This window comes from Silurus aristotelis, assembly GCF_946808225.1.
Source record: "Silurus aristotelis genome assembly, chromosome: 3".
In the NCBI taxonomy this organism is placed as follows: domain Eukaryota; kingdom Metazoa; phylum Chordata; class Actinopteri; order Siluriformes; family Siluridae; genus Silurus; species Silurus aristotelis.
This window is the reverse complement of record NC_139576.1, coordinates 38,121,294-38,132,324: the sequence shown is the minus strand read 5'-3', so window position 1 is coordinate 38,132,324 and position 11,031 is coordinate 38,121,294.

Genomic DNA, 11,031 nt, shown 5'->3' with positions numbered 1-11,031 from the left:
CTGGCTAAAATGAAAAAAGGGGAAACACCCTCCATTTAAAAGGTCAAAAAGGGAAAGGGTTGCTAACAAGGGAAAGAGAGAGTGGGCAAATGTCCACTTCTCGCTAGCAAGAGAAAGAGAGAGTGGGCAAATGTCCAGTTCTCATCCGTAAAACAAAAAAACACACGTTTAAGGGCAATTTTCCTGCCACTTGTCACCGGCGGCGGAGGAGATGTGAGTGCTTAGTGACTTGGAGTAGGCCAGTGCACAACGTGGGCTCCGGGCTTGTCTATATCTGAGTTTCCTTACCAATCCATAGCCCTAACCCTAACCCCAACCCCTCCCTAACCCTAACCCTAACCCTAACCCCAACCCCTCCCTAACCCTAACCCTAACCCCTCCCTGACCCTAACCCCAACCCCTCCCCAACCCTAACCCCTAACCCTAACCCCAACCCCTCCCTAACCCTAACCCTAACCCCAACCCCTCCCTAACCCTAACCCCAACCCCACCCTAACCCTAACCCCAACCCCACCCTAACCCCAACCCCTCCCTAACCCTAACCCTAACCCCTAACCCTAACCCTAAACCCAACCCTAATCCCCACTCGGATTTTGACATGGTTCCTGGAGCTGCGTCTATTTCCCCTAACCTAACCCAGCCCGTGCCACCCCGGGTTGCTGCACTTGCATGGCCTTCTGCATATTTCCTGAACTGGCTAACTTACCTGATAAGAGAGTGCCAATAATTCTAATTTCATGACCTGAGTGGCCAATTTTGAAAAACACTTATAGAGAATGGAATGTTCGATGAGCACTGTGTTTTTTGGGGGTGCCAGTTAAACCAGTGCCATTTGGGGGTGCCAGCTTATATAAGAAATGTGTAAAACTGTGCAAGAAGGCCGGATGGCTAAGCACTAAATAGCATAATGTAAAACCGTGCTAGAAGGCCGGATGGCTAAGCACTAAATAGCAGAAATACTTATAGACAATGGAATGTTCGATGAGCACTGTGTTTTTTGGGGGTGCCAGTTAAACCAGTGCCATTTGGGGGTGCCAGTTTATAAAAAATTTGTAAAACTATGCAGGAAGGCCGGATGGCTAAGCACTAAATAGCATAATGTAAAACTGTGCTAGAAGGCCGGATGGCTAAGCACTAAATAGCAGAAATACTTATAGACAATGGAATGTTCGATGAGCACTGTGTTTTTTGGGGGTGCCAGTTAAACCAGTGCCATTTGGGGGTGCCAGTTTATAAAAAATTTGTAAAACTGTGCAAGAAGGCCGGATGGCTAAGCACTAAATAGCAGAGTGTAAAACTGTGCAAGAAGGCCGGATGGCTAAGCACTAAATAGCAGAGGCCCAATTACTTGGCAAACAGAGTAGCTTGAAGGAAGATTTAAAGCCAGCTTTCGGGAAAGGTAGGGCCAGTTTGGGAAAAAGGAAAAGATATTGCCGCCTGAGAAGTGGGGGAAAGAGAATAACGAAAGTACTTAGATGGGAAGCTGGTGGGCTAAGTGCTAAATAGCAGAGGCCCACTCACTTGGAAAACAGAGCAGCTGGGAGGATGTTTAAAGCCAGAATGGGGATAAGTAAAGCCAGCTTGGAAAAAGGAAAAGAAAATGGAAAAAGGAAAAGAAAATGGAGAGGCTAAGCCTGATTATGGACCAACAAAAACAAGATACAAACAAACAATGACGCATGAAACTGAATAACTTACCTGATGAGAGCGTTTGGAACAGCACTGAGTATGGGGGTGCCAATGTTTTCGAGCAGTGGGGGTGCCAATAGTCCAAATTTCAGGACATGAGTGGCCATTTTTTGAAAAATAATCTAAACAAAACTGAATGTTTAATTAACACTTTTTTTGGGGGGTGCAATTTTAACCAGTGCCATTTGGGGGTGCCATTTGACAAATTCTGTCTTTATCCACTGCCTGGACAAAGGAGGGAAAGAGAAGAAGAAAAAACTGAGAAAGGAAGCTAATGGGCTAAGCGCTAAATATCAAAGACCCAATCACCTGGAAAACAGAGCATCTCGTGAAAAAGGATTAAAGCCAACATGGAAAAATGCAAAGCCAGTTTGGAAAATGGAAAAAGGAAAAGAAAATGGAAGGAAAGAGAAGAAGAAAAAACTGAGAAAGGAAGCTAATGGGCTAAGCGCTAATTAGCAAAGACCCAATCACCTGGAAAACAGAGCATCTCGTGAAAAAGGATTAAAGCCAACATGGAAAAATGCAAAGCCAGTTTGGAAAATGGAAAAAGGAAAAGAAGATGGAAGCTAATGGGCTAAGCGCTAAAGCTAATGGGCTAAGCGCTAAAGCTAATGGGCTAAGCGCTAAAGCTAATGGGCTAAGCGCTAAATAGCAAAGACCCAATCACCTGGTGAACAGAACATCTCGTGAAAAAGGATTAAAGCCAACATGGAAAAATGTGCAGCCAGTTTGGAAAATGGAAAAAGGAAGAGAAAATGGTAAGTCTATGCCTGATGAAGGTTTATATTAACCGAAACGTTGCAACAGACTTACCGTTAAAAATGACGTCATGGGGATCTGTGAAAAGGCAAATGTCCTGCATTAATGAATGAAATCGAATGTCCTGCATTAATGAATGAAATCAGAAGTCACTGGCTAAAATGAAAAAAGGGGAAACACCCTCCATTTAAAAGGTCAAAAAGGGAAAGGGTTGCTAACAAGGGAAAGAGAGAGTGGGCAAATGTCCACTTCTCGCTAGCAAGAGAAAGAGAGAGTGGGCAAATGTCCAGTTCTCATCCGTAAAACAAAAAAACACACGTTTAAGGGCAATTTTCCTGCCACTTGTCACCGGCGGCGGAGGAGATGTGAGTGCTTAGTGACTTGGAGTAGGCCAGTGCACAACGTGGGCTCCGGGCTTGTCTATATCTGAGTTTCCTTACCAATCCATAGCCCTAACCCTAACCCCAACCCCTCCCTAACCCTAACCCTAACCCTAACCCCAACCCCTCCCTAACCCTAACCCTAACCCCTCCCTGACCCTAACCCCAACCCCTCCCCAACCCTAACCCCTAACCCTAACCCCAACCCCTCCCTAACCCTAACCCTAACCCCAACCCCTCCCTAACCCTAACCCCAACCCCACCCTAACCCTAACCCCAACCCCACCCTAACCCCAACCCCTCCCTAACCCTAACCCTAACCCCTAACCCTAACCCTAAACCCAACCCTAATCCCCACTCGGATTTTGACATGGTTCCTGGAGCTGCGTCTATTTCCCCTAACCTAACCCAGCCCGTGCCACCCCGGGTTGCTGCACTTGCATGGCCTTCTGCATATTTCCTGAACTGGCTAACTTACCTGATAAGAGAGTGCCAATAATTCTAATTTCATGACCTGAGTGGCCAATTTTGAAAAACACTTATAGAGAATGGAATGTTCGATGAGCACTGTGTTTTTTGGGGGTGCCAGTTAAACCAGTGCCATTTGGGGGTGCCAGCTTATATAAGAAATGTGTAAAACTGTGCAAGAAGGCCGGATGGCTAAGCACTAAATAGCATAATGTAAAACCGTGCTAGAAGGCCGGATGGCTAAGCACTAAATAGCAGAAATACTTATAGACAATGGAATGTTCGATGAGCACTGTGTTTTTTGGGGGTGCCAGTTAAACCAGTGCCATTTGGGGGTGCCAGTTTATAAAAAATTTGTAAAACTGTGCAGGAAGGCCGGATGGCTAAGCACTAAATAGCATAATGTAAAACTGTGCTAGAAGGCCGGATGGCTAAGCACTAAATAGCAGAAATACTTATAGACAATGGAATGTTCGATGAGCACTGTGTTTTTTGGGGGTGCCAGTTAAACCAGTGCCATTTGGGGGTGCCAGTTTATAAAAAATTTGTAAAACTGTGCAAGAAGGCCGGATGGCTAAGCACTAAATAGCAGAGTGTAAAACTGTGCAAGAAGGCCGGATGGCTAAGCACTAAATAGCGGAGGCCCAATTACTTGGCAAACAGAGTAGCTTGAAGGAAGATTTAAAGCCAGCTTTCGGGAAAGGTAGGGCCAGTTTGGGAAAAAGGAAAAGATATTGCCGCCTGAGAAGTGGGGGGAAAGAGAATAACGAAAGTACTTAGATGGGAAGCTGGTGGGCTAAGTGCTAAATAGCAGAGGCCCACTCACTTGGAAAACAGAGCAGCTGGGAGGATGTTTAAAGCCAGAATGGGGATAAGTAAAGCCAGCTTGGAAAAAGGAAAAGAAAATGGAAAAAGGAAAAGAAAATGGAGAGGCTAAGCCTGATTATGGACCAACAAAAACAAGATACAAACAAACAATGACGCATGAAACTGAATAACTTACCTGATGAGAGCGTTTGGAACAGCACTGAGTATGGGGGTGCTAATGTTTTCGAGCAGTGGGGGTGCCAATAGTCCAAATTTCAGGACATGAGTGGCCATTTTTTGAAAAATAATCTAAACAAAACTGAATGTTTAATTAACACTTTTTTTGGGGGGTGCAATTTTAACCAGTGCCATTTGGGGGTGCCATTTGACAAATTCTGTCTTTATCCACTGCCTGGACAAAGGAGGGAAAGAGAAGAAGAAAAAACTGAGAAAGGAAGCTAATGGGCTAAGCGCTAAATATCAAAGACCCAATCACCTGGAAAACAGAGCATCTCGTGAAAAAGGATTAAAGCCAACATGGAAAAATGCAAAGCCAGTTTGGAAAATGGAAAAAGGAAAAGAAAATGGAAGGAAAGAGAAGAAGAAAAAACTGAGAAAGGAAGCTAATGGGCTAAGCGCTAATTAGCAAAGACCCAATCACCTGGAAAACAGAGCATCTCGTGAAAAAGGATTAAAGCCAACATGGAAAAATGCAAAGCCAGTTTGGAAAATGGAAAAAGGAAAAGAGAATGGAAGGAAAGAGAAGAAGAAAAAACTGAGAAAGGAAGCTAATGGGCTAAGCGCTAAATAGCAAAGACCCAATCACCTGGTGAACAGAACATCTCGTGAAAAAGGATTAAAGCCAACATGGAAAAATGTGCAGCCAGTTTGGAAAATGGAAAAAGGAAGAGAAAATGGTAAGTCTATGCCTGATGAAGGTTTATATTAACCGAAACGTTGCAACAGACTTACCGTTAAAAATGACGTCATGGGGATCTGTGAAAAGGCAAATGTCCTGCATTAATGAATGAAATCGAATGTCCTGCATTAATGAATGAAATCAGAAGTCACTGGCTAAAATGAAAAAAGGGGAAACACCCTCCATTTAAAATGTCAAAAAGGGAAAGGGTTGCTAACAAGGGAAAGAGAGAGTGGGCAAATGTCCACTTCTCGCTAGCAAGAGAAAGAGAGAGTGGGCAAATGTCCAGTTCTCATCCGTAAAACAAAAAAACACACGTTTAAGGGCAATTTTCCTGCCACTTGTCACCGGCGGCGGAGGAGATGTGAGTGCTTAGTGACTTGGAGTAGGCCAGTGCACAACGTGGGCTCCGGGCTTGTCTATATCTGAGTTTCCTTACCAATCCATAGCCCTAACCCTAACCCCAACCCCTCCCTAACCCTAACCCTAACCCTAACCCCAACCCCTCCCTAACCCTAACCCTAACCCCTCCCTGACCCTAACCCCAACCCCTCCCCAACCCTAACCCCTAACCCTAACCCCAACCCCTCCCTAACCCTAACCCTAACCCCAACCCCTCCCTAACCCTAACCCCACCCTAACCCTAACCCCAACCCCACCCTAACCCCAACCCCTCCCTAACCCTAACCCTAACCCCTAACCCTAACCCTAAACCCAACCCTAATCCCCACTCGGATTTTGACATGGTTCCTGGAGCTGCGTCTATTTCCCCTAACCTAACCCAGCCCGTGCCACCCCGGGTTGCTGCACTTGCATGGCCTTCTGCATATTTCCTGAACTGGCTAACTTACCTGATAAGAGAGTGCCAATAATTCTAATTTCATGACCTGAGTGGCCAATTTTGAAAAACACTTATAGAGAATGGAATGTTCGATGAGCACTGTGTTTTTTGGGGGTGCCAGTTAAACCAGTGCCATTTGGGGGTGCCAGCTTATATAAGAAATGTGTAAAACTGTGCAAGAAGGCCGGATGGCTAAGCACTAAATAGCATAATGTAAAACCGTGCTAGAAGGCCGGATGGCTAAGCACTAAATAGCAGAAATACTTATAGACAATGGAATGTTCGATGAGCACTGTGTTTTTTGGGGGTGCCAGTTAAACCAGTGCCATTTGGGGGTGCCAGTTTATAAAAAATTTGTAAAACTGTGCAGGAAGGCCGGATGGCTAAGCACTAAATAGCATAATGTAAAACTGTGCTAGAAGGCCGGATGGCTAAGCACTAAATAGCAGAAATACTTATAGACAATGGAATGTTCGATGAGCACTGTGTTTTTTGGGGGTGCCAGTTAAACCAGTGCCATTTGGGGGTGCCAGTTTATAAAAAATTTGTAAAACTGTGCAAGAAGGCCGGATGGCTAAGCACTAAATAGCAGAGTGTAAAACTGTGCAAGAAGGCCGGATGGCTAAGCACTAAATAGCGGAGGCCCAATTACTTGGCAAACAGAGTAGCTTGAAGGAAGATTTAAAGCCAGCTTTCGGGAAAGGTAGGGCCAGTTTGGGAAAAAGGAAAAGATATTGCCGCCTGAGAAGTGGGGGGAAAGAGAATAACGAAAGTACTTAGATGGGAAGCTGGTGGGCTAAGTGCTAAATAGCAGAGGCCCACTCACTTGGAAAACAGAGCAGCTGGGAGGATGTTTAAAGCCAGAATGGGGATAAGTAAAGCCAGCTTGGAAAAAGGAAAAGAAAATGGAAAAAGGAAAAGAAAATGGAGAGGCTAAGCCTGATTATGGACCAACAAAAACAAGATACAAACAAACAATGACGCATGAAACTGAATAACTTACCTGATGAGAGCGTTTGGAACAGCACTGAGTATGGGGGTGCTAATGTTTTCGAGCAGTGGGGGTGCCAATAGTCCAAATTTCAGGACATGAGTGGCCATTTTTTGAAAAATAATCTAAACAAAACTGAATGTTTAATTAACACTTTTTTTGGGGGGTGCAATTTTAACCAGTGCCATTTGGGGGTGCCATTTGACAAATTCTGTCTTTATCCACTGCCTGGACAAAGGAGGGAAAGAGAAGAAGAAAAAACTGAGAAAGGAAGCTAATGGGCTAAGCGCTAAATATCAAAGACCCAATCACCTGGAAAACAGAGCATCTCGTGAAAAAGGATTAAAGCCAACATGGAAAAATGCAAAGCCAGTTTGGAAAATGGAAAAAGGAAAAGAAAATGGAAGGAAAGAGAAGAAGAAAAAACTGAGAAAGGAAGCTAATGGGCTAAGCGCTAATTAGCAAAGACCCAATCACCTGGAAAACAGAGCATCTCGTGAAAAAAGGATTAAAGCCAACATGGAAAAATGCAAAGCCAGTTTGGAAAATGGAAAAAGGAAAAGAGAATGGAAGGAAAGAGAAGAAGAAAAAACTGAGAAAGGAAGCTAATGGGCTAAGCGCTAAATAGCAAAGACCCAATCACCTGGTGAACAGAACATCTCGTGAAAAAGGATTAAAGCCAACATGGAAAAATGTGCAGCCAGTTTGGAAAATGGAAAAAGGAAGAGAAAATGGTAAGTCTATGCCTGATGAAGGTTTATATTAACCGAAACGTTGCAACAGACTTACCGTTAAAAATGACGTCATGGGGATCTGTGAAAAGGCAAATGTCCTGCATTAATGAATGAAATCGAATGTCCTGCATTAATGAATGAAATCAGAAGTCACTGGCTAAAATGAAAAAAAAGGGGAAACACCCTCCATTTAAAATGTCAAAAAGGGAAAGGGTTGCTAACAAGGGAAAGAGAGAGTGGGCAAATGTCCACTTCTCGCTAGCAAGAGAAAGAGAGAGTGGGCAAATGTCCAGTTCTCATCCGTAAAACAAAAAAACACACGTTTAAGGGCAATTTTCCTGCCACTTGTCACCGGCGGCGGAGGAGATGTGAGTGCTTAGTGACTTGGAGTAGGCCAGTGCACAACGTGGGCTCCGGGCTTGTCTATATCTGAGTTTCCTTACCAATCCATAGCCCTAACCCTAACCCCAACCCCTCCCTAACCCTAACCCTAACCCTAACCCCAACCCCTCCCTAACCCTAACCCTAACCCCTCCCTGACCCTAACCCCAACCCCTCCCCAACCCTAACCCCTAACCCTAACCCCAACCCCTCCCTAACCCTAACCCTAACCCCAACCCCTCCCTAACCCTAACCCCACCCTAACCCTAACCCCAACCCCACCCTAACCCCAACCCCTCCCTAACCCTAACCCTAACCCCTAACCCTAACCCTAAACCCAACCCTAATCCCCACTCGGATTTTGACATGGTTCCTGGAGCTGCGTCTATTTCCCCTAACCTAACCCAGCCCGTGCCACCCCGGGTTGCTGCACTTGCATGGCCTTCTGCATATTTCCTGAACTGGCTAACTTACCTGATAAGAGAGTGCCAATAATTCTAATTTCATGACCTGAGTGGCCAATTTTGAAAAACACTTATAGAGAATGGAATGTTCGATGAGCACTGTGTTTTTTGGGGGTGCCAGTTAAACCAGTGCCATTTGGGGGTGCCAGCTTATATAAGAAATGTGTAAAACTGTGCAAGAAGGCCGGATGGCTAAGCACTAAATAGCATAATGTAAAACTGTGCTAGAAGGCCGGATGGCTAAGCACTAAATAGCAGAAATACTTATAGACAATGGAATGTTCGATGAGCACTGTGTTTTTTGGGGGTGCCAGTTAAACCAGTGCCATTTGGGGGTGCCAGTTTATAAAAAATTTGTAAAACTGTGCAAGAAGGCCGGATGGCTAAGCACTAAATAGCAGAGTGTAAAACTGTGCAAGAAGGCCGGATGGCTAAGCACTAAATAGCGGAGGCCCAATTACTTGGCAAACAGAGTAGCTTGAAGGAAGATTTAAAGCCAGCTTTCGGGAAAGGTAGGGCCAGTTTGGGAAAAAGGAAAAGATATTGCCGCCTGAGAAGTGGGGGGAAAGAGAATAACGAAAGTACTTAGATGGGAAGCTGGTGGGCTAAGTGCTAAATAGCAGAGGCCCACTCACTTGGAAAACAGAGCAGCTGGGAGGATGTTTAAAGCCAGAATGGGGATAAGTAAAGCCAGCTTGGAAAAAGGAAAAGAAAATGGAAAAAGGAAAAGAAAATGGAGAGGCTAAGCCTGATTATGGACCAACAAAAACAAGATACAAACAAACAATGACGCATGAAACTGAATAACTTACCTGATGAGAGCGTTTGGAACAGCACTGAGTATGGGGGTGCTAATGTTTTCGAGCAGTGGGGGTGCCAATAGTCCAAATTTCAGGACATGAGTGGCCATTTTTTGAAAAATAATCTAAACAAAACTGAATGTTTAATTAACACTTTTTTTGGGGGGTGCAATTTTAACCAGTGCCATTTGGGGGTGCCATTTGACAAATTCTGTCTTTATCCACTGCCTGGACAAAGGAGGGAAAGAGAAGAAGAAAAAACTGAGAAAGGAAGCTAATGGGCTAAGCGCTAAATATCAAAGACCCAATCACCTGGAAAACAGAGCATCTCGTGAAAAAGGATTAAAGCCAACATGGAAAAATGCAAAGCCAGTTTGGAAAATGGAAAAAGGAAAAGAAAATGGAAGGAAAGAGAAGAAGAAAAAACTGAGAAAGGAAGCTAATGGGCTAAGCGCTAATTAGCAAAGACCCAATCACCTGGAAAACAGAGCATCTCGTGAAAAAAGGATTAAAGCCAACATGGAAAAATGCAAAGCCAGTTTGGAAAATGGAAAAAGGAAAAGAGAATGGAAGGAAAGAGAAGAAGAAAAAACTGAGAAAGGAAGCTAATGGGCTAAGCGCTAAATAGCAAAGACCCAATCACCTGGTGAACAGAACATCTCGTGAAAAAGGATTAAAGCCAACATGGAAAAATGTGCAGCCAGTTTGGAAAATGGAAAAAGGAAGAGAAAATGGTAAGTCTATGCCTGATGAAGGTTTATATTAACCGAAACGTTGCAACAGACTTACCGTTAAAAATGACGTCATGGGGATCTGTGAAAAGGCAAATGTCCTGCATTAATGAATGAAATCGAATGTCCTGCATTAATGAATGAAATCAGAAGTCACTGGCTAAAATGAAAAAAGGGGAAACACCCTCCATTTAAAATGTCAAAAAGGGAAAGGGTTGCTAACAAGGGAAAGAGAGAGTGGGCAAATGTCCACTTCTCGCTAGCAAGAGAAAGAGAGAGTGGGCAAATGTCCAGTTCTCATCCGTAAAACAAAAAAACACACGTTTAAGGGCAATTTTCCTGCCACTTGTCACCGGCGGCGGAGGAGATGTGAGTGCTTAGTGACTTGGAGTAGGCCAGTGCACAACGTGGGCTCCGGGCTTGTCTATATCTGAGTTTCCTTACCAATCCATAGCCCTAACCCTAACCCCAACCCCTCCCTAACCCTAACCCTAACCCTAACCCCAACCCCTCCCTAACCCTAACCCTAACCCCTCCCTGACCCTAACCCCAACCCCTCCCCAACCCTAACCCCTAACCCTAACCCCAACCCCTCCCTAACCCTAACCCTAACCCCAACCCCTCCCTAACCCTAACCCCACCCTAACCCTAACCCCAACCCCACCCTAACCCCAACCCCTCCCTAACCCTAACCCTAACCCCTAACCCTAACCCTAAACCCAACCCTAATCCCCACTCGGATTTTGACATGGTTCCTGGAGCTGCGTCTATTTCCCCTAACCTAACCCTAACCCCTAACCCTAACCCTAAACCCAACCCTAATCCCCACTCGGATTTTGACATGGTTCCTGGAGCTGCGTCTATTTCCCCTAACCTAACCCTAACCCTAACCCCTAAACCCTAACCCTAACCCTAACCCCTAAACCCTAACCCCAATCCCAACCCCTAACCCTAAACCACCCTAACCCTAAAACCCTAACCCTACCCCTAACCCTCTAACCCTAACCCAAACCCTTTAACCCTAACCCTCTAACCCTAACCCTAACCCTAACCCTAACCCTAAC